The sequence below is a fragment of the Myotis daubentonii genome, chromosome 18 (genome assembly GCF_963259705.1).
Source record: "Myotis daubentonii chromosome 18, mMyoDau2.1, whole genome shotgun sequence".
Classification (NCBI taxonomy): Eukaryota; Metazoa; Chordata; class Mammalia; order Chiroptera; family Vespertilionidae; genus Myotis; species Myotis daubentonii.
In genome coordinates this window covers 20,135,382-20,160,853 of record NC_081857.1, presented here as the reverse complement: position 1 = coordinate 20,160,853, position 25,472 = coordinate 20,135,382, and positions in this window count along the sequence as shown.

Sequence of the window (25,472 nt, the reverse complement as noted above, 5' to 3'; positions counted from 1 at the left end):
ACCTGGACCTGGACCAGGAATCAAATCCACAACCCTTTGGTACACAGAACTGAGCCACACTGGCCAGGGCCACTCCCTTAGTTCTTATTTGGTGAGCTGATGGTAAACACACCTGTTTTAATAGTCACTAAAGTCAAACATGCAATTCGATCATGAGGAAGATAAATCAGTAGGGGGGAAGCCTAATATGATGTGTTTCAAAGCCACATGAGGAAATTCAAATGATCACTCCCCCAACTTCCCACAACCCTTCACCTCTGCCTCTCACACCTACACATTTCAGCACATGGCACCTGCCTGCCTTGGAACTTCTGGCTTACAAACTTTTCTTGCGGGTAAAGAGTTCTGGACTCTTCCTTCATTCCTCTGGCTGTCAGTTACAAACCCTTCTCCCTGCCATGTAAGTTAGGTGTACACCTATACTGTTCTCTGGGTGTAAGCATATAAGAACAGTTCCTAGGCCTAGTACAGACCCATACGCTAAAATCCTAGATGGTGTGTGACCAGAACCAGGCTACTTACACCCCCAGAACTTTAGAAAAATGCCCTGCAAATGCATGGATTCATTCATTCATTCAACCAATCTTTATGAAGTGCCTTTCATGTTCCATAAAACTAATAAGGCATATCCTACCACAGAGGAGCTACACTACAGTTAGGAGACATGCAGTGATGTGTTGGAACTCACTCGTAAAGACAAACGTTGTATAAATGCTGGTCGCTGCATTTTCAGGAATTTTGAGAGTTGTTAAACAGCCATTAATTTAAAAATTATATGCACTTACAATTAAGTATTACAAATAAAACATATATTACAAATAAAAATAATACTCATCGCTTCCTAATTAACACTTTATTTTATTTACATTTTACTATTATCTATATTGTTATGATTACTTATGTGTATGGTACAAAAACTGTATAATGCTATGCAATGTGCATCTTTTTCTGACTCCTCATTAAATAATGTTACATTAAACCCCTGAATGTTCCAGGGTAGGAGAATTTACACAATGGAAATTGGCAAACACTATAAATCAGTGCTTGGCTTATTATTTTACTAGAGGCCCGGTGCACAAAAATTTGTGCACTCGGGGTTGGGAGAGGAGGTCCCTCAGCCTGGCCTGTGCCCTCTCACAGTCTGGGACCCATCAGGAGATAATGACCTGCTGGCTTAGGCCTGCTCCCGGGTGGCAGAGGGCAGGCCCAATCCCTAGGTGCAGCCCCTGGTCGGGCTCAGAGCAGGGCCGATTGGGGAGTTGGGGCACCGCCCCCTGTCATGCACAGAGCAGGGCGGATTGGGAGGTTGCGATGCCACCCTCAGTCACGCTCAGGGTAGGGCCGATTGGGGGGTTGGGGCACCGCCCCCTGTCACACTCAAGGCAGGGTCCATAGGGAGGTTGCAGCGCCACTCCTGTCATGCACAGAGCAGGGCCCATCAGGGGGGTTGGGGCTCTGTACCCTGTCACACACAGAGCAGGGCCGATCAGAGGGTTGGGGCTCCGCACCCTGTCACACTGATCCCGGTGCTGGGAGGCCTCGCTGCTCTGCTGATCCCAGGGCCAGGACGCCTCTCGGCTCCCCTGATCCCTGGCCTGGAGGCTTCTCGGCTGCTGATAACCATGGCCTGTAGGCCTCTCGGCTCCGCTGATAACTGGGGCCTGGAGGCCTCTCGGCTCCGCTGATCTCTAGGCCAGGAGGACTCTCGGCTGCTGATAACCTGGCGGGGAGGCCTCTCGGCTCTGCTGATCATGGGTCCGGGAGGCCTCTGGGCTCCGCTGATCACCGGGGCTGGGAGGCCTCTTGGCTCCGCTGATCGCGGGGCCTCCGACTCCACTGATCACGGGGCCGGGAGGCCTCTTGGCTCCGCTGATCGCGGGGCCTCCGACTCCGCTGATCACGGGGCCAGGAGCGGGCCAGGAGGCCTCTTGGCTGATCACCGGGGCCAGGAGGCCTCTGGACTCCGCTGATCACCGGGGCCGGGAGGCCTCTCGGATCCCGCTGATCACCTGGGCTGGGAGGCCTCTCGGCTCCGCTGATCACCTGGACTCCGCTGATCACCTGGGCTGGGAGGCCTCTCGACTCCGCTGATCACCTGGGCTGGGAGGCCTCTCGGCTCCGCTGATCACCTGGACTCCGCTGATCACCTGGGCTGGGAGGCCTCTCGGATCCGCTGATCACCTGGACTCCGCTGATCACCTGGGCTGGGAGGCCTCTCGGCTCCGCTGATCACCTGGACTCCGCTGATCACCTGGGCTGGGAGGCCTCTCGGCTCCGCTGATCCCAGGCCCTGAGGCCTCTCTGCCCTGCTGCTTCAGGGCTGTTTGGCTTTGCTCTGCTTGGAGCCTGAGTATGCAAATTAACCGCCATCTTTTAGCTTCTATAACTGAAACATTGTATCTTTTGGAGTTGTTGCTTCAGGAGCTCAGAGCCCTGCAGCTGCGGGGATCCTTGACTTTCTCCATCGCTGGGGCAACCAAGCCTCCTATTCTCAGCTGCCTGGCTGCCAGCCGCCATCTTGGCTGACAGTTAATTTGCATATCTCACTGATTAGCCAATGAAAAAGGTATCGGTCGTACACCAATCACCATTTTTCTCTTTTATTAGTATAGGATTAACTGTCAGACTTAAGTGAACGAAAAAAAATGTTAATAATGCAGATTAAAAACTCAAAGTATGTCATGTCTGAAGCTACTACATTGTAAATGGCATAAAAATTTGAGGAAATATTCTTCCACTACTCAAAAGCTATTATCCATTTCAGCAAAATTATTGATAAGCAAATGAAGTTCCAATATGTCTTTGTTTTACTTTTTCTTATTCATTAATGTTAAGACTGGCTATGGATTCAAGATTTTGCTGAAAGTGAAAATATTTCACGAGAATCAATTTGGCTACATAGAACTCACATAAGGAGATTGCATATTTTATTTTTTAGAAATTGTGTGATATACTTCTTTATAACAGTAAAATTGATAATAAACTCACATGCATGTACATAGATAGACAGACAGATAGATCTCTATTCTTTGTTTCCATTGAAAGCCAGTTGGTAACCATTTACCAGCACACAACTGGCTTATACACATTGCCAATATTTGCAATATGGTGTGACAAGTGCTGTGATGTATGCAAAGGAAAGACATGTCAGAAATTGGGGAGGGGGCATAATTTCATGTGGAGCCAAAGAGGACGTGACTTAAGTGTTATCTTGAGGAAAGAATGAGAACCTCTTAATTAAGTGACAGGAAAATAATTCCAGGAAAAAAATCCACGAAGATTGTAAAACAAAGTTTTGTTCAAATTTTACACCCTGCTCTCTCTGTTGTTATTGACCTTTAAACAAATAAGGGAAATTATAATGTACATATTCTTCTATGAGTTGGTTTTTTAATCAATATTATATCATGGATTTTCATCTATGGTGATGCACAACTATAGTTTATTCATTTCCACTGTTATATAGTTTGCCATTGTATCTACTTAATGATTTATCTATCTTTCTACCATTGAGGTACATTAGGGTTGTTAATTTCAGGTTTTTGCCACATAAAACAATGCCATCATGAGCATTTTCATATATGTCTCTTGTACATATACAAGAATTAACTCCCTAGAAGTGAAATTGCTGCAGGCGCATTTGCAACTTTGAGGATGCCCACTCTTTTTCCAAAGTAGCTGAACCACTAGCAAGCAGTCTACTAGAGATTTTATTATACTACATCCTTGTCAACACTTGCTATAGTCAGACTTTTAAAATTTTTGCCCATCTTGTGGGTAAAAAATGATTTCCTATTATTAATTTAATTTGCTGTTTCTTTTTTTTAAATGAGGTTTGTTATTTAGTAAGTTTTCCTAATAGCCCAGCTGTTCTGGCCCTGGTGGTTAAGGTGAAAAAAGGGAAATAAAGGACCCCAGCCTTTCTCATTACAATAGAAACTGCATGATTCGCTTTATTATGCTGAGTTGATGTTTTTGCCATGTCACTGGGTATCAAAAATACCTCAAAGTCCTAACCTGACTTTGTTTTCTAATCATACACTATTGATTCTATGGGAGTTGGTTTGAATCAGATATTTGGGGAAACAGGGAACTTTTTCAGATAAGGTAGGACTGCTTCAATGGGGTTTCAGACCTTCTCTCTCACTCCAGAAAAACAGAGAAGGTGATGTCGTTATTTCATTCAGCATTTTCAGTATGTATCAGGCCCAGGGATTAATTAAGAACATGCCCCATACTTTTCTGGAATTTGCATTCTAGTGGCACAAATTAGTCATTAACAGTTTACCCCAATTCCCCTCCCTATCTCTCATTGGCCCTTCATTCATTCAATCAGCATTACTGAGCATATGCTCTGGGCCCTGGCACTGTGTGAAGTGTCAGGGCTACCATGGAGGAGTGGTGCCTCCAGAAACCCTGTCTGGAAGCCTGGCTTCAAACCTCCATGAGAAATTAGCCTTTTAAGAAAGGAATTAACCAAATGACACTTTGGCAATACCAATTTTAACAGCCATGTCTCCCAAACTGCAATTTACTTGCAATCAGAAGCTCTCTTCAATGCCTGTTAAAAATACAGATTCCTGCCGAAACCGGTTTGGCTCAGTGGATAGAGCGTCGGCCTGCGGACTGAAAGGTCCCAGGTTCGATTCCGGTCAAGGGCATGTACCTGGGTTGCGGGCATATCCCCAGTAGGAGATGTGCAGGAGGCAGCTGATCGATGTTTCTCTCTCATCGATGTTTCTAACTCTCTATCTCTCTCCCTTCCTCTCTGTAAAAAATCAATAAAATATATTTTTTAAAAAAAATACAGATTCCTATTCTCCAAGTCAATGACCTACTCATTCAGCAGGTCCATGAATCTGCACTTCCCTAAAATCTTAGAGAATTCCGATTCCCTGCTGAAGTTTGTCCCCCTGAAGTCACACTAAAGAATGTTAGAGCCAAAGGGGCATAATCGATACAAAACTGCAGATCAAGCCCCATGCTTAGCAGGTTCTTGGCTCTAAGGAAGGATGCCCAGAGGGACTGTGAAGCAGTGAGCCTCGCGGTGCCCACTGTGCTGTTTGCTGAGTTGGTCAGTTGATGAACTTGGCTACTAGGATTCCCTGAGGGAGTTGGCCTGCATGACCACTCCCCATGCCTCCGGACCTCTGTCCAGAGAGAGAGAACACACCTGCTGAAGCATTCCAACCCCTCGAGGGCCCCTCTTGGTGGTAAATGGCATTGATTTACAAACACAGCATGCTTGGAGCCCCAAAGGGATCTAGCTGGAGAGCAAAATAACAAGCAAAATGGACTGTGGCCAACATGGACCCAAACATGGCGAGGCTGGGAAGAGTGGCCGCCACAGGCCTAAGACAAGCAGAAGAGGATGTTACTTCCTGAGAGGAGGATCCCAACTCTTAGCAGGTGCTCTATAAACGTGAGATGGGTGTTGAAAGAAGGGTTACAAAGAACGGAAGTATTTGGAGATGGGAGGCTGTGGGAGGAGAAGGGCCTCCTGTATAAATCGGGTCTTTATGTCCTAAAGAAGGGAACTCTTAGTCCACTCGCCTTTCCACCACACCCTCCCACCAGGAGGCCCTGTGCTGGCCTCCTGTGTGACTTCAATTATCCCAACACTGCCTTCCAGACACTAACCAGTTGTGCCAACTCCAGGCTCTGATCGAGGAATGTGGGGTGAAGCAACAGAGAATGAAGGCGCTTTGACTGATATTGAATTTGATATCTGTGTTGCACTAAGTACTTTGAGAAGCATTTTTTACTTTCCTTTGCCCATAATTCTGCCTGGAAAGCTCTTCCCTGGTTGACAGGACGGGCTCTTTGGCAGCTTGTGGGTAGAGGCTTTTAAATAAATATCACCTCCTCCAAGTTATTCTCTATTTCAGCATTTTGTTTATCTCCCTCACAACACTGATCACAATCAATAACTGTCTTATTTTCCTGTTTCTGTGTTGTCTCTTCACTCTAGAATGCAGTTTCCATTAGGGCAGGATCACAACCATTTTGTTTAGCACCAACACTGGGAAGAGCAACACATTTTTGACTAATGAATAACAATTCTAAGGAAAGTGTCACTAGGGTACAGAGAGAAGAAGTGACATAACCCTGAACACCTGGTTAGTGGCAAAACCTGTATTAGAAGCTGAGGTCTCTGGCTCCTAGTCCAAGTACGAGCAGGATGCCAGCACCTGTGCCTGTCCTGGGAAGGAAATAAAACTCAGTGACCTGCCTGCAAGGGAGGGAAATGAGAGAGAGCCTAACACAGACCAAACTCAGCCAAAGCCCGTCCTCTCTATAGCCAGTGTTTCCGATTTATTTCTTATTCTGTGCTTGGAACCTGGGGCAGAGAAGAGAGGGAGTGTTTGGGTCTAGGGTGAGCCATACCCAAGGACACATCTTCCTGCCCCAGCATCACTTTCTGCCTGAGCCTTGCTGGAACCCAGAGGTGAGACTCAGGTCAGTGGGACTGTCTTAGTCAGCGTAGGCTGCTATAACAAATACCACAGACTTTGTGGCTTAAACAACAGAAATTTATTTTCTCACGGTTTTGGAGGCTTGACATCTGTGATCAGGGTGCCAGCCCGGTGGGGGTCTAGTGAGGACTCTCTTCCTGGCTTACCTTCTTGCTGTATGCCAACAAGGCAAAGTTTGGGGGGGGGGGGAACCTCTGGTCTCTTCCTCTTCTTATAAGGACACTAATCCCATCATAGAGATTCTACCTTCATGACTTCTTCTAAACTTCCCAAAGCTCCTATCTCCTAACACCATCACATTGTGGGGTTAGAGCTTCACCATATTACTTTGGGGGAGGAGGGGGAGAACACAAATATGCAGTTCATAACAGGGGCCCAAAGTGGCAGCCTCAGGGCAAAGGAGAACCAAATGTGAACCTTCTCTGATCCTCGGTCAAAGGTGAGAAGAGGAGGGAATAGGAAGTGAGCAGAGCGATGTAGAATTCCACCCATGGGTTAGGTCACAACAGCCCTTGGATGGTTCCCCTGGGCTTCCCGGCCTCGACAGACACCATGGGGAATGAAGACTGCTCAGCTGGGCACCATTAGCAGGCCTTGTTTTCCATTCCAGTTCGCCTCTGACCTGGCACTAGCTAGCATGCTCCCCCAGGCTGGGAAAGAGCCAGGCACCACCTCATGCTGAGTCATCCAGCTCAGGGACCAGGAAACTTACATAAGGAGACGGATTCTATGTGTTTGTACAGTGGGCTCAAGCTCCAGGGACAGGAAAAAAAGAGGGAAAGCTGGGGAGACTGGCTGATTTTGGTCTGCTCTCCCTCACTACCCCCCTTGTAGTTCTAGGAACCCTGGGTCTCTCTGTGCGTGGGGGTTGCTGTGGCCCCAGGGCACTGTGAGAGGGCACACAATGTGGCAGGATTCCTAGGGCTTACAGATCCAGATTAAAGAGAACAGCAACATGGAACTTGAGCTTTAACTCCGTGTGGCACAATTCCCCTGCAGTCTGTTCTCCAGGGCCTGGGGAATGTTAAGCCTGTCCAAAAAGAACACAGGTTGGCAACTGACGAACTTCATAAAAACGTTAACTCCTGAACTATCTGAGATATGTCTCCAGGGTATTGTTACAGCCACAAGAGACCGCGCTGCAGCGACATGGGACTATGTTTGTTGGGTAGAGAAATAGCATGTGGGCTTAGAAAAATGTGAGTGGGCAGCTGTTTGAACTTCACTGCACAGCTCCTTTCAGTCTCAACCCTTTGCAGATGAAAATTAGGAGACTGGCAATGGTAGGAGACATTTCTGAGAAGCAGTGGAAAGGGAATATTTTCGTTTATAGGAGTATTTTTCCATCCTAGCCCTTCCATTGCTTCTGAGATCACAGCCTTCTAGGACCCCTGCCCCACCCCCACACACATATAGTAAAATGTGTCAAAGGTAAGTTGTCTACAAATGAAGCGAATCATCCTTTCCCACCAAAAACTAAGTATCTATTGCTTTAGTGGGACTTTTTCCCATGTTCACACAATTTCTTGGCGAATGGCTACAGATGGAGTGGCATCACGTCGTAGTTCAGCTCTGTGGAGCGTGAGAAAGAGTTACCTTCAGAGTGAGAAAGAATTGAGTTGAATCCTAGATCCACCTTGGATTATCTACCTGCCTCTCTGAGGCTCAGTTTAGACACAGTGGTAATAGTACTTAGCCTCACGGGTCTCTGTGAAGCCTTTTATAGGACATTGAGAGCTTTAATATTCTAAACCCCTGGGCAAATATTCGCTAGTATTTTTTATTAGGTTTTTGTTTGTTTGGTTTGGTTTTTAATCCTTACCAAGGAGAGGCTTAGAGAGAGGAAGGGAGAGAGAGACAGAGCTGAGGATCAAACCTGCAACCCAGGTATGTACCCTGACTGGGAATCAAACTGGCAGCCTTGCAGTGCACGGGACAATGCTCAACCAATTGAGCCACTCCAGGCGGGCTTTTATTAGTATTTTTTAAGGTTAGAAAATTATGAGAGAAAGTAGCAGAAAATGAGAAGGGCATATTTTACCATGTATGGATAATAAAAGGGATAGCAAAAGGACAGTGTTAGTGTTTTAGAAACAATTTTTGGTCTCACTCATACACACACAAAGAATCTGATTTTAAAAAAAACTATAGCCAAAATCAACCGGAAAAAAACATATTTAGAAAAAGAAATTTTTGTTATTGACCCTCATCCTAAGATATTTTTCCATTGATTTTTTTTTTCTTAGAGAGAGAGTGTGGAAGGGATGGAGAGAGGTAGAGAAACATCAATGTGAGAGAGACATTGGTTGCCTTCCACATGAGCCCCGACCAGAGCTGGGGATCCAGCCTGCAACAGAGGTACATGTCCTTGGCCAGAATCAAACCTTGGACCCTTCAGTCCATGGGCCGATACTCTATCCACTGAGCCAAACCGGCTATGGCTGTTTATCAAAATTTCATACAATTTCAGGTTTATGGACACTCTGAGGGCTAATATAAATCTCAAAATAAAAGCCCTATAACATAAAAGGATTAGTGCTCACAAGTCCCATACCTGCCTCTTGGGAATCTACAGGGGGGCAAGGAGACATCATCACTAAAAATCTTCAGCCACAGAAATACTGTCTCCTCTAGAGGACAAATACCCTAATACCCTTTTCTCCTCAGTAATTTTTTGTCTCAGATGCGAAAGATGACTTCTGGGAACTGAACATTGGTTGTTTGCAGGGTGTAGGGCTGGAGCTGGAATGTGAGTGTTCACTCATCCACTGGCTGGACACACCTCCTTGCCCATTGCCTGGCAGGTCTGTCAGGGTGGGTGCTGAGGAGCCCAGCTTTATGCACTACCTGGTTAAGAGAACTGAGCTTGGGGGCTAAAGAGGGAGTGGGAGAAAGCACAGGCAATTTTCCCATTACCACGTTTCTGCTATCCCTCTCTGTGGGTGATGCAGAAATTACAAGGAGCAGTGTATTCTCCTCAAACGCCCATGACTTTGAACCCTGGGTGCAGACTGGCCCTAAGAGACAGCGACCAGTCTCCCCAGATCCAAGGTCATGAGACTGTGAGCCTCTGCCGTGAAAAATCCTCCCAAAGCAGGACTCAGTGTCCCTTCCTCCATCACTCTGTGCTACTTTCTCTATGCTCAATCGCTCCACCAAGAAATAACAGCTCAGTGTACTAAGGCTGAGAGAAAGAGAAGGTGTCTGGGTAAATGTCTTATGGGAGCAAATACTTCTGATGCTTGCAGAGCATTCATCAGGAACCTATTCTTCAAGCAAGACTCAAGAGAGGCCTTTGTTTGCAGAGGATTAAGCTTCCTCCATTGGCAAAGTGGTCCCATTGCTTCTGCTAAGTGCCAAATGTTTCCATAACAATTCACTTCTCTAAGTCATGGCTTAAAAAGCATTTGTGAAAATGTGTATGTTGATCAGCGGTTCTCAACCTGTGGGTCGCGACCCCTTTGGCGGTCAAACGACCCTTTCACAGGGGTCGCCTAAAACCATCCTGCATATCAGATGTTTACATTACGATTCATAACAGTAGCAACAATACAGTTATGAAGTAGCAACGAAAATAATTTTATGGTTGGGTCACAACATGAGGAACTGTATTTAAAGGGCCAGAAGGTTGAGAACCACTGATGTTGATCATGTCTAAACAGTTCCTTAAACCATTACCAACACTATCTGATTCAATGTCATCTATCAAAAAGGCTAGCAGGAAACAGGGGCTTAAGAAAATGAAACAGGATAGGTCCAAACTGGGAATAAGCTGGGCCATGGAACGCTACCCGGAAGTTATGATCTGGGTGGGGCTCTCGAGAGGCTTGGGGGTTTGAGCTGATGCCATACAGGTATTGTGGTTTTGAGGATTTGTTTCTGTCCACTTTTATTTTGGGGCTGTGAGGATACTTTGTCACCTAGTTTTGAGTTAAATGTCATCCAAGGGTTTTAAGTTTTCATTCTAGTTCCTCTGTCTGTTGTTATGTGGGGATTTAGAAATATTTGAAAAGCACGCTGCTGCTGTTTCAGAGTGACTCGAAACATATCAGATCACGCCACTTCTCAAAAAATCCTGAGTCCTAGCCAGTTTGGCTCAGTGGCTAGAGTGTCAGCCTGCGGACTGAAGGGTCCTGGATTCAATTCTGGTCAAGGGCACATACTTTGGTTGCAGGCTCCATCCCAGCCTCCAGGGCTACATGCAGGAGGCAAACAATTGATGCGTCTCTCTCACATTGATGTTTCTCTCTCTGTATCTCTCCCCCTCCCTTCCACTCTAAAAATCAATAGAAAACTATCCTTGGGTGAGGATTAACCAAAAATAAATTTTTTAAAAAAAATCCCGAAATGACGTCCTATTTCACTCAAAGTAAAAGCCAAGTTCTTTACAATGGCTTATAAGGCTATGTAGGATCAGTGCCTCCCCCATACTCACCACCTCTGCCCCTTCTATCATACTTCTTTGCTCCCTCTGCTCCAGTTACACTGACTTCTTACTGTTCCTGGAACATGCCAGACATCTTCCCACCTTTGTATCTTTGCTGTAGCAGTTTCCTCCACCTTGATCCTTCTTCCCTCAGATAAGCTAAGTTAAACTTGTTAACCTCTTTCTTCAAGTCTTTGAAATCTTCTTCTCAATGACATCTAGCCTGACCATGTTGTCCAATACTGCAGCCTCCCACCAGCATCCTGATCCCCTTTACTCTGTCTGATGTTTCTTTTTCCCATAGCATTTAACACCTTCTGGCATTAAACATTTTATTTATGTATGATGCTTATAATTTATTATCTTCCCCTTGCTAGACTATAAAATCCATGAAAGCAAAAAATGCTAACTCTGCTTTGTTCTCTTATGTGTTGTCCATAAGCCTACTGCGTGAGTGAGTACTAAGTACAGCCCGGCAGAGTCTGTTCCTACGCCTCATGGATTCTCAGAAGACAAGCAGCATCACAAGCATTCTTTCTAGGACTTCTGAGTTCAGCCCAAGCCAGAAATAGCATCCCAGCCATGTGCCTTCTAGCATTTCAGGACATTTGTTCCTCGTCCCACTAGAAGAGCAGAGGAGGCTAGAGTGCTAAAAACAGAGAGACACTCTAGGTCTTGAAAAGGGGCTCAAAGCTGGGGAGGAAGAGGGAAGTGTGTGATAATCTCCCTGCCCCTGGGCACCAGCCAAGGCCCACCAGCATCCTGTCTGTTCCAAAAGCCTATAACCTGAGTCCAGTTGAGTCCTTGTCCCTTTGTATGAAATCCATGACTATTATTTACATGGTGTTCTCAGCTTAGTCTCAGGGAACAAATGTCGCATTGCCTATCTTCTAGCTGTTCCAGCATAGTTAGAAGTCAGGACTGACCAAGCGAGCATTGGGCTCAACAGTCTTACCTTCTAAGCAAACCAGTAGGTTTCAGGCAAGCAGGGCCCCCTCGCTCCTTTCTCAAGACAAGGAAGCCTAAGGTGGCCCATTTTAGCAGGGAAACCCTGCACCAGCCTCTCCTAAACTCAAACTAGTCTTGAAAATGTTCTGAGCCTGGATGCCTGAGGGATCACTGTTGAATTAGCAGATAGCAAACCTATGCAGGGCCAAGAAAATAGGTAGAAGGTCAAAACTGAGGCCTTTTCCAGCTCTAAGTTTATCTCTTTCCTTCAGATCTTTATTATTCTGGTGGTAACTACAAACACAGACACCAAGATCAGATCCCATACTGTCTCCACATTGTCGAAAGGTAGGATTGGGTCAGTGCCTCTCCCCAGGACAGTACACGAAGCATGTTTGATAGCCCTTTCTTCTTTTCTTTTTTTCCTTCTCATTCCCAGCTAGTGGATGGATATTCCCTAACCCATAAAAATGAGTGGGTTTCATTTTCATCTACTAAGAGCAGGCTAAGAATTTTCAAATGACAGGAACCTGAAACTCAGATTATTTCCCAGGATTTCCAGCATTCTCTTGAACTTGGACCAAATATCCAGTGGTCCCTGCCACCCTAACCAGCCACCAGGGCCCCCCAGCCCAGCTGAGAAATGGACAACTATGCACCATGGATAGTACATATATTTATTCCATGTAAACCCCTTAGAAACATCACTGTGCCCATTATATACCTGAGAAAACTGATTTCAGTGATGTTGAGTGGCTTATACAAGGTCAAGCAGCTTTGAAAAGGCCCCATCCATTTTTACTGCCTTATGAGATTTTCCAGCCAGCCTGTGCAGATGTGGTTTTTGTGCTTGAGGGTGTGAGAAACATTTGCCTCTGGGTTTCTGAAATGTTTTGGAAATAGGACTTCCAAAATAGTGAAACCATGCATCCTTGTTTTTCCAGAAGAGTTCTGATATTCTGATATCCCATTTGAACAAATTATAGTTACCTTATCCAAGATAGACCAGGAACAGAGGAATGAAACACACACACACACACACACACACACACAACTACAAAAACAATTGCTCAAGAGATCACTGAGCAGTAAGCATGAAAAAGGCTTAGGGTTTTGACATTCTAAGGGACTGCCCCACCCTAACTTCTACCGACTTTGCCTCAGATGCTCCCTTCCAAACTGTTCCTTACACAATGCCAGAACCATGACCTCCAGGACAGGAGGGAAAGAGATTGGAACATGCCACAAGGTTCTTGCTACCCCAGATGATCTTTCCAGTGGACCCCCATGTTACTAAGAACAAACATTCTCCAGGCAGGAGACCCATGTCCTTCCAACTCTAACAGAGAATGGATTCTCTCCTGTGGAGAAGAAATCTGAGAGACTACCAAGGTTTCAAATGTCCTGCTAGGGAAGAAAATAAGAATGCCTTTGACCACAGCTTTTACTCCACATTGGAGCTTCCCCAGACACTGTCCTCTATCGTGCAGTCAAACGACACAGTGGGAAAAGCAGGTATTTAGAAATCAGAGATCTGAGTTTGTATTCTAGCTTGCCCACTTATTAGCTGAGTTGCCTTGGGGAAGTTTCTCAAACTCCCTGAGCTTCAGCTTTCTGACTCATCAAAAATGGGTATAAGAATGCCTACTTTGAACCATAATTGTAAAATGTCTGGTACATGACAAGCATTTATTAAGAGTGATGATGAGTCCTGGGTGGTATGGCTCAGTTGGTTGGAGCATCATCATGTATACCGAAAGGTTGCAGGTTCAATCCCAGGTTGGGGCAAGTATAGAAGGCAACCAATTTCTCTCTCTCTCTCTCTCTCTCTCTCTCCCCCCCCCTTTCCCCTCTCTCTAAAATCAATAAGCATATCCTTGGGTGAGGATTAAAAAAAAAGTGATGGTGGTGGTGAAGTCATCTTTCACTGAATGTAACATAGTAATGTTTTTCTCTGGACATAGAAAGAATATTCCAAAGGTATAAACTCCAAAAGGAATAAGCAATAAATATTTCTCAAGCAGTCAGAAGGTTTAAGAGGAAAAGGTTCAATTATGTAACCAATTCAAACTAAACTGAGATTTATTTGGCAACCAGTATGAGCCAAATAAGGTAACAAATACTAGGGATTATAGCAGTGGTTCTCAACCTTCTGGCCCTTTAAATACAGTTCCTCATGTTGTAACCCAACCATAAAATTATTTGCGTTGCTACTTCATAACTGTAATGTTGCTACTGTTCTGAATCGTAATGTAAATATCTGATATACAGAATGGTCTTAGGCGACCCCTGTGAAAGGGTCGTTCAACCGCCAAAGGGGTCGCGACTCACAGGTTGAGAACCGCTGGATTATAGGGATACATATATATATGTGTATGTGTATATATATATATATAATATATATATATATATATATATATATATATTATATATATATATATACACATATACATATATATTCATGCCTTTAAGATGCTCACCGCCAAATGGAGGGGACAGATTAAAGGGGGACATATATCCTCACTTCACCATGCCAGGCAGAGTTGTAAAAAGCACTATTGGGGCAGAGGATGAGAAAAACTAGTTTTGCTTAAGAAGTATATACAGGAACCTCTCGGGGGAGTAGGCAAGCGAACCAACCAATCCTTGATAGGTAGGCAGGATTTCTAGGCACCTGACAGCATGTTTAGTTTATATTCCAGACTGGGGAAATTCAGTTCCCTTCTTCCCTCTCCAGAAAAGATGACTTATCTCTCAGAAACGAGGATAAAGGAAACTCCTTCAGATTCCTCTTCCACTTACTCATCAGTGGCTAATCGAATACACATTCTGAGAGCCACAGAGACAAACACATACCCTTGGATGCAGAAATTAATCAATACTTGGATAAAAATTCAAGTCACATAAAAAATGTTTCAACTTCATAGAGTTCATTTTGAGACATTCAATGGAAAACAAGGCATTGTATCACAAAATAAATACACACAATATGACTTCTCAGAGGTAAAAAAAATAAATAGTACTTAAGATATATCACTGCTAAGAAATATCAACCAAGGTCACTAGCTGGAAAGAGGAATTAGCAAAATTCATTAGTTTTCTGCTTCTATTACCATTCTCAAACCTGTTTAGTTAATTAGAATTTCTTAAACAAACAAGCAATTGGCTTTGGAATGGTAAATGAAACAGAAGCATAATTCAGTATAATTGTTCTTCTTGTTTGGATATTAGCTAGTAGACCATGAGATGTTTCTATGTTTTCTACTTGCTATCTTATCTCTTTTTCCTTTTTTTGCTCAAAGGCAGAAGCAATAATTCTCAAGATGGGCAGATTGCTCCCCAGGGGACACTTGGCAATACCTGGAGACATTGCTGATTATCAGAATGAAAGTGGAAGTGGGGAGGGCTACTGGCATCTAGTGAGTAGAGACCAGGGATGATGCTACATATCCTACAATGCACAGTACAGCCCCTAAAGCAAAAAGGTATCCAGCCCAATATGGACATACATAGCTGAGACTGAGTGAGAAACACTGTCAATATAGCTGAGACTGAGAAACACTGAATGGAATTCTGGGTAAGTTGAGAAAGGTCTTGCGAAGAAAACAGAAAAGACAGGATTCAGGAAATTGATTGCTTTCTTAATCATGAAAATGTGAGAAGAACATTATTAATAAAGGCAGGTACTTAAAGTTAAAGCTCCTACAGCAAGTTGAGAAGAGCTGCCCTCTCCATGTTACTGCTCAGGTCCTGCAGTGATTATATTTTATGAACTCCAAATTGAAACTATGGTCTGATAAAGGATTTCCTTCTTTAATTAGTGGATTTATTTTTATACAGTTTTTAAATAGTAAAAATAGTATACAACTTATGTGTATAAGCATGTATGTGTGTGTGTGTGTGTGTATATATACACACATATATATATACACTAGTATATAGCAATTCTTTTTTATTAACATAATTAGGCTATGTAAACAACTTAAATATCCATCAGTGGAGGAATGTTATAATGAGTTATGGTATATATTTTTATATCAGTTCCTATGTCCATTAAAAATAATAAATATTTTTCAAGCATGCAAAAAACGTGTATGGAAACATGCTGGCAGGGATTTGCTTTAAAGTACTTTTCCATAACAGAGTCAAAAGCACTCTGTTCTCATATGCAAATACCTTCAAGATATAATGTGAATTAAAAGAAGTGGGGAACAGTGGGGGAGACACCACATAGTGGAAGGCCACACGAATTTTTACATATGCAAGCACTTGAATAAAGAAATCTTTAAGTGATACTCAGAAATTCATTAAAGTGGTTCCTTGGGAGCATTAATAGAGGCGTCAGGAGCTAAAAGGATGAGGGATAAGGGTGAGAGCAAGACTTCTCAGTGTGTACTTTTGAAGTTTTAAGCCATGTGAATGTTTTTGATATTCAAAATCTTAACACAAAATAAAAGTTCATCAGATAGAAAACTAATCTGTCCTAAAAAATTTAGAACATATTGTTGCCATACTTACATTCCAACCTTGAAAAAAACTCATATTATGTTCACAAAGATTATCTCATTTATCTTCACAAACACCCTCAAAAATTTTTAATGGGCACAGTGGGGGAGGAAGCAGGAATTTTGAGTCTGATGCAGGCTGGGCACATCTTGTGAACAGGAATTAGGTTTGTTCTCCCTGACTCTTAGGGGTAGAAAAGGATCAAAGTGTAACAGTAGAGAGAGAACCTAATTAGACTCAACAGAAAGAATTTTCTAACACAGAAAACAGGAGGCCTCAGGATACAGCAAATTCCCTGTGTAAATCTTGGTAGAGTGTGCACCTTTACATTTTTCTAGCTTAGACTGGACTAGGCTCAAAGGTAGATCTGAATTAAAGATTAAAAACAAAAAACAAAAAAATCCCCCGCCACCACATTCTTAGATACAGCTATCTCTGAGGGGGAGTAGAGGGTTACTTGGCAATATTTTTAAAGATTTAAAATGCTCGCGTGCTAAAACCCAGAAACTGCCCTTTATGGTAACTACGTGCACAAAAAAGGCATCTGTATAAGCACAACCACTGCATCACTGTTTTGCAACAGCCTAAATTGGAAATGATCTATGTGTTGATGAATAGAGGATTATCTAAATAAATATATAAATCCATACTAGGAAATACCAGAAAGCAATTTAGAAAAAGGAAATAAAGGACAACTTGGGAAAGCTACATTTAATCAAAGAATAGATTGCCAAGATATGTCATTGAGTTGGGGACGGGGGGAAAGAAAGTTCAAAGATGATCCATACAATATAATGCAAGTGTAATTTTTTACAAGCAAGTGTAATTAAAAAAAACAACCACGAACTTCATTATTTTCAATGAGTTCATATATGAAATGTACAGAAAAAGGCTTGAAGGAAAAACAAAAGCGATGGGAAAAGGGATGGTGAAGGAATGGGGTTGTCAAAGGGGCCTTTAAAGCCTTCTCTGTAATGTTTTAAATTTTTGGAAGGCAAGTGAATTTATGGATCACTTGTTTAGTTAAAATGGTTGCTTTTATACTTAAAGCAGTGGAGAAGGCAGCATCTTTGCTCAGCGGGCTCACAATCTTTTAAATGATGTGTTAGAATATATTTTAGTATGATCTGTATAACAATCAAATAGTAACAGCAAACACTTATTGAGTTCTTATTATGTACCATGGGCCATACGTTTATTAAATCATTTAATTGTGACCACAGCCCTAGAAGTAGAGACAATTACTATCCCTACTTTATAGGTGTGAAAACAGGCCCGGAGTGACTGGACCAAACCCAGAAAGCTAGTGAATTTGGAACAGAGATTTGAACACATATTTCTGGCTCTGGAGTCTAGACTTAAGTACTCTGCTGTACTGTCTAAGTATAGAGAGAGCATAGATGATCTACAGAGGTAGGGTTGGGATTTGGAAATGTGAACTTGGTAGGGGGAACTATGGGAGGAGTCCCAATTATGGCAGACAGGGCTACTTACCTACAATATATCTATGTCATCTTCTTTTTCCACTAAGAGAACCCTGACCTGCCCTAGCTCAGTGGTCGACAAACTCATTAGTCAACAGAGCCAAATCAACAGTACTTCTTCAAAATAGACTCGCCCAGGCCGAAAACCGACTTCTGCACGTGGGCCAAGAAGTTTCTATCGCACTGTACGTGATCGCCCGCACGTGGCATTTTGTGGAAGAGCCGCACTCAAGGGGCCAAAGAGCTGCATGTGGCTCTCAAGCCACAGTTGCCAACCACTGCCCTAGCTGATTTTGCTCAGTGGATTGGCCTACAGACTGAAGGGGCCCGGGTTCAATACTGGTCAAGGGCATATACCTCGGTTGCATGAGGGAGGCAACCAATCAATGTGTCTCTCTCACTCCCCGTAAAAATCAATGGGAAAAATATCTTCTGGTGAGGATTAAAAAAAAGAGGGAGAGAGAGAACCCTGACTTGATGTTGGGTGTTCCTCAGTTAAAATTCTCACAGCTTCCTTTGCATATAGAGACAGCCAGGTGACATGGTGCTGGCCAATGAGACGCTAGCAGAGGATGTTTGCAGGAAAGCTTGCTAAAGGAGACATCGCAGCTGGGTAAGTGTCACTTTGGCCTTTTGCCGTTCACCATTCATCCCTTTTTCTTGCCTAGAACACGGATATAATGCTGGGAGGTGCCATCTTTAGGCCACGAGAAGAGCCACTTACTAAAGATGAAGCACAAGCCCTTAAGGTGTCTGGTACTCCCTGACACTGCTGTGTAGCCCTGGTGGCTACCTCTGATTTCTTATGTGAGAAAAATAAACCTCTTTGTGGTTAAGCCCACAGTCACGTCCATGCTGACAATGACAGTTTAATGAGCACCATTGGGGTCTTGAGAGGCTCATCTTTGGGAAAGAACAGAGATGCCTGGAAGGTCTTAGCCTATCCTGGCTTTGAAAATGTAAAAGAATTGCTGCTCTACTCCAAGTTCCCCTGGGACCACCAGGCCAAGGGCATGTATCAGCCTACACCCGGCCATCAGACAGACCTCAACGACACGGAGAAACGCGGAAGGGAGCCAGGAAATCCACGGAGCTTAAAATCTCCCTTAAGCAAAAACACAGGGCAGGGTTGAGTATCTGCAATTTGATTCCAGTGCTGGGGGATATAGATCCCATTCTACTTATAGCAGCAGCAAGTGCAAGTGCAGCAGCGGGAGGAGTGGGGCTCTGGCAGCTGTGTTTTGAACCTGCCTGGGCAGCTCCCTAAACATTTGTTTCAAAAACAGGCAAGAGAAGGGGATATTTTGCGGGGGGGTGGAAAGGAGTTTAGGAGAAGGGGAAAGAATGGTACACACTCTGGAAATGGACTACTGATGTCTCAACTCTCTGCAGGTGATATTTCCCAAGCCAATCTTGGACTTGTCAGATGGGCCAAATCTCTCCTAATGAGACTCCCCGAGTCTGATCACTCCTTATGCCTGCGGTTGGCCAAAGGTCAGCTAGACTGGAGTTAGAGGCTGTTTCAAAGTCAAAAGGAGACTGAAGAAGATACAAGAGTGGCAGCCACTGACACTAAAGGGGAGGATGGAGCATTGTGAGAAGGACTTAACTGGGTGGAGCACCTCAGAGAGGCCAGGGAGAACTGGGATGTGGCCAGGTGGCCCCGGAATGTAGGTAGCTGGGGTGGACCATCCTTTCCTAAAGTCTGGCAGTGAAAGGAAGGAAAAAATACGGTGGCAACTTAACAATATTGTGGAGGAAAGATGGAAGGTGGGTCTGTCTAGGTCAGTGGTTCTCAACCTTCCTAATGCTGCGACCCTTTAATACAGTTCCTCATGTTGTGGTGACCCCCAACCATAAAATTATTTTCGTTGCTACTTCATAACTGTAATTTTGCTACTGTTATGAATCATAATGTAAATATCTGATATGCAGGATGTATTTTCATTGTTACAAATTGAACATAATTAAAGCATAGTGATTCATCACAAAAACAATATGTAATTATATATGTGTTTTCCGATGGTCTTAGGTGACCCCTGTGAAAGGGTCGTTCGACCCCCAAAAGGGTCGCGACCCACAGGTTGAGAACCGCTGGTCTAGGCAAAAGAAGTAGAAAGTAGCTGTAGGACTGAAGGGGCAAACTGGGTGGGAATTTTAGATTATGACAGGTTGCAGCCATGTCCCTCTGCCAGCCCATTTCCCAGGGTGCCTGCTGTCCCTGTTTTGCTGTTAGGATCCCTCCATCATTTTTGCTGTTAGGATATTTCAGAGAATTTGAACTTCAACTAGACAATCTTAAAAATCTAAACATCTGTAATGTCCAAAGGCATAAAGTTAAATGGTAGAAACTGAGTGATAAGCGATCATTTAAATGACACTACATAGAGCCAGCTCTTGACAGAAACTTGAGAGTATTTTCCAATAATTAAGTAGAGGTCAGAAACCTAGAACTTGGAAATGAGAAAGAAATGTGGGTTACCTATTCCAAACCTTGTACTTTAGAAATGAGAAAACTGAAGGTCAGAGAAGGGAAGTGAGTTGCTCAAGTCACCCAGCTAGTTTGGGGATCATAAAAGCAAATGCAGAGCGCATATACCAGGAACTTCACATTCACATGCCTTAATTAAATTTTTACATCAACCCTACAAGGTAGATAATCTAACAGGCAAAGCCACTGACTTGAGGCCACACAGAAACAGTAAAAGGGCAGAGCTTGGATCTGAACCCACATAATCTGGCTCCAGAGAGTCTGCTTTTAACCACTACTCTTCATTCCCTGGGTCCACTCTCCCAAGCTACCTCCCCTGCCTGCCACCTCCCTTCAATGTCAACAGAATGTCCTCACCTCACTCCTGCTCTGATGGAGGCAGGCAAGAAGGATGGTTCTTTGGTGTAAAAAAAAAAAAAAAAAAATAGCAGAAGAAGAATAAAGGGGAGATGCCCGCCCTGGAGGACAGGAAGGGGCGGAGGAGGTAGCTGAAGAGGGTCGGGGCCTACAGCCTCTGCTGTGTTCCAGGAGGGACTGGCCTTGTCTTCCTGTCTGGTAGTTTGGAGCAGGAAGTTATAATGAATGTGGAATTCATGGAGACTTGGTGAGGTGGGGGTGATAAGCCGCAGGAAATGATATGAAAAATTATGTTCATAAGCATTTTTTCACATCCCACTTCCTCCGATATAAAAGCTGATCTAGAATGAACCAGGCTCTTGCTGTTGCCTTCTCCCACACCTCCTGGGATCCCAGGAAAGACAGCCAGGATGGAGGCAAGAGCTAGGGGGCTGCAGTTAGGAGACCGGGGTCCAAATGCTGGCTCTGCCTCTTAACTTGCTGTGTGCACTTAAGCAAAATAATAATTGCCTTCCTCTTCTTCTTATCACCAGGAAGTAGGAGACATAGATGGCATATCATGAACATGATGGAATGCAAAAACACAAAACACAACATCCAAACAAAAACTGAAAGCACAGCAACACAGTATGGGTTGTTTAGCCTTGTGATAATGTAGCTCACGGGAGCAGCAGCTGGTTGCTGCTACCCAGCATTAAGAGACAAGGATGGGCCCTGGCTGGCTTGGCTCAGTGGATAGAGCATCATCCTGGGGATTGAGAGGTCCCGAGTTTGATTCCGGCTAAGGGCACATGTCTGGGTTGCGGGCTCCATCCCCAGTGCTGGGTGTGCAGGAGGCAGCCAATCAATGATTCTCTCTCGTCATTGATGTTTCTATCTCTCTCTCTCCTTCTCCCTTCCTCTCTGAAATCAATAAAGAAATATATTTTTTTTAAAAAAGAGAGAGACAGGATGGTATTGATTATCATTAGCCCAGGAAAAGATCACAATTCAAAATTCAAAGTACAGTTTCTAATGTACACGCATCGCTTTGCAACATAATAAAGTTGAAAAATCGAAAAATGGTAAGTCAGTGACATACAGGTACATTACCTCTTGAAGCCTTAGGATCGTCATCTGTTAAGGGACAGTAACCTACCTCTCATGTCGGAGTCGTGAGAATCAAATGAAAACTAGCTGTGATTGAGTGCACGCAGCTGGATCTTGGCATGTAGCTGGCAGGCCCTCAGACTGTTGATCACATCTGGATTTGGGGAGACAAATTCAGGGAATACCTGAGCAATGGCAAGACTCTGAGATAGAGGGTCTTAGTGGCAGCCGCTGGTTGAAAGAGAGGCCTGGGCTATTTGAGTTGAAGCTATATTTCCATAGCAAGCACACCGTTGTTTTTTACTTTGAAATTTGTTTTTACTTAAAAATTCTATTTTGTCATAACATAAACCTCCTTGTTGAGAAATTAATTTTAAATGTTTTCATTATAAAATGCATTCTCATTATTAAACATTTATAAATGTTATGAAAATCAACAATAATTCCCTCATTTAATTTTAACATTTACTATATTTCACTGCTTCCAGTGCATGTTTTTCTTTGTTTTGACTCTGATTAAGATGTTGATAAAAAACGAATTAGGTTTTGTTTGCTCATGGGAAAAATTGTAAATATAAGTCATATAAATAGATATAAATATATAGAAAGAGAGAGACTTTTATTTTAGGGAATTGACTCACGTGATTGTGGAAGCTGGGTGAGCCTAGAATCTGATGGGTTAGGCCAGCAGCTGGAGATTCAGGGAAGAACTGCAAGTTGAGTCTTGCTCAAGGGACGTCAATCTGTTTCATTAAGGCCTTCAACGGACTGGATGAAGCCAACCTCCGTTATTAAGGGTAAATTGCTTTACTCCAAGTCCACCAATGTAAATGTTAATCTCATCCAAAAACATCTTCACAGGATCATCCAGAATAATGTTTGATCAAGTGTCTGCGCACTATGGCCCAGCCTAGTTGATACATAAAATTAACACTTTTTAAAAACCTTTTAGAAATGAAAACTATGAGGCTCAAAGGAACTCTGTATTACATAAGTCGTTTCTTACACATTAGCTGCATTCGTGGAAACAATTTCAGGTGTTCATCCTTGAGCAAGTTCAGCTTAACTCCAGGAGTTTTCTAGTAGGCTGTAGCAGTGTGTGTGGAATGGGTTTACTCTCTGGAGTTAGCAAGCACACTGCTTTTCCTTAGATTATATGATGGGGTTGGGGGCAAGTAGAGTTGATGGAGATTGTGGTGAGGGGTTAAATCACATGACTTCCTTTGGTGGGGTCACTTGGCTTGAAGGAAACAGGAGGGACGATGACATTCTGACTGTGCCTCCTCAGGAGATAATGAAATGTTTCTCTAGACCACGACCTCTGGAAAGCATGCCAGCCCAATCCTGATGCTCTAACAAAGTTCCATCATCCCAGAATGGGGCTTGAGGTGGCCAAGGCAATAAAGGAAATTAAAACTCCGGCAACAGTGGAGAAAGACTTCAGGCCAAAGAGAGGATGGAAGTTGGAGCCATGAGCTCTGCTATTTCTATCTTCTCTGGGATTACAGCCAGGCTGGCAGGCATCTCTATCAAGAAAAATTTGCAGAGCATAAGAGCCAGTAGGTCACATGGATCTGACGAAGGCACAGCCCCACCCCTGCCCCACCTCCCAACACATGTCATCAGCAACCTTAGTCATCCCCATCCCCTAAGATAGAGGTAGCCTTAGCAGGAAAGGTCAGTTGATTTAAATAGCTGTGGCATGCACAGCAACTTTCCTGGCCTGCGAAAGAAAACCCAAGCCATGAAGGATGACGTGCAGCTATTGCTACCTATGGTCGGGCGACAGAAAGGGAGACTCACAAGCATTTGTTAGACATCTTCTGTGCTCCCTACTCATGTGCTTTTGCACGTTCACATAGTGGCCTTACTTAGTCCTGAGGTCTGTACATCATTATAACCATGTTATAGGTGATGAAAAACCTCAGCAAGATTAAGTGACTTGCCCAAAGGTAATGGCATTAGACATTTCTCCTTCCCTGACTCAGTGCTATCATAGATGTGGTGCTATGGTGCTAAAAAGTGTAGATGTTTGTTCTTTTAGAAATATCATAAATGCATGATTTAAAAAAACCACACTAAACTGTAGATAAAAACAGTCACAATGTCTCCTAGTCCTGTCTCGAGCAAGTCATGACCATCAGTACTTGTAAACCTTTCCAAGAATAGTCTATGAATACAACCAGATAAGAATGTGTGTCTCTGAGTGTGTGTTCTTACACACACACACACAGTAAAATACAATATGCTCTTTTGCACCTTGCTTTTTTAACTTAATAATACAACTCCAATTTCTCTATCAGTACACATAGATCTTCATTACTGTTAGCAGTTGCATAATTCATATGAATAAGCTATATTTATCTAAACCATTGGTTCCAATAGTTTGCTAATATAAACAATGAGGCAATGATCTTTCCTGTACATGTTTTTATGCACATATGCAAGCATATCCAATCCTAGAAGACTTGCTGGGTCAAAGGGATATGTGCTTGGCAAATAATGATCTGCAAATTGCCCTCCTAGAAGGATTCCCAATTTTCACTTCCTCTAACATTACCTGAGAGACTGCCAGTGATTTCAACCTGCCAGAAAGGTTCAGGACATCTTTCTCTGCTGTGTCTGACTGAACCAGTGCCCAGACCCAGGACTTCTGTTTTTAAGTCTAGTGTTTATTTTCCCTTTTATGCAAAAGTTACTTTCCATATAGACATGGTCTAAAGGAGGTGGGAGAAAGTCAAATTTTAAATGAAATTTGAAAGGATAATGTCACCATCTTTATAGGTTAGCTCCTAGGAGTAAATCAAGCAATACAAACTTATGAACAAATCTCTGAACAACCTGAGTGCCAAAGGCCAGCCCCATTTCTGAGTCTCATTAAGTCCAATGCTTGCATGGAGCTACTTTAAAAAGTTACCTTGTCTCCACCGGATCTCCTGAATGCCCTCCCTGGGCCTCACTGGGCTTGTCTGGCTGGCAATAGTTCCCTGTGTAGATTCAGGAAGCTTTGCCTGCCTTCCCTAAAGCCTATTCTCCAAGAGTGAGGGGCCTTGTGTCCGTCCACTCAACTAGTTTGCAAGATGAAAGTGCTTACAGCACTTCCTTGATTCATGCCATGAAAATGGGAGGGGAGCCCTAGCTGGTTTGGCTCAGTGGACAGAGCGACCACCTGTGGATTGAAGGGTCCCTGGTTTGATCCTGGTCAAGGGCACATGCCTGGGTTGCAGGCACGATCCCCAGTAGGGGGCGTGCAGGAGGCAGCTGATCAATGATTCTCATCATTGATGTTTTTCTCTCTCTCCCTCTCCCTTCCTCTCTGAAATCAACTATATATATATTTAAGTGTTAGAAGCGATGGAACACAATCTGATTTAGGTTTTTAAAAGACTACTTTCCTTGCTGCGGGGAATACATTATGTAGAGCTTAGAGTGGAAGGAGAACGACCATTTGCAAGGCTAAAGCAGAAGTGAGAGAGGATAGTGACTTGAAGTGGGAATGTGATGGTGGCGCCAGGAACACAGAACTCTCGGGTTGGCTTGGAATATTAGAGGACCATCTCTCCCATGGTTGTAATGTTTGAGGAGAAAGTGTGTGTGTGTGGGGGGGGGGGTGAAAGGTAGTTCTCAGTCTAGTGGCTCCCCACCAATGAAAAACAAATAGCATACAAATAAGTCCTCCGCCTTTGGAAAAGCAA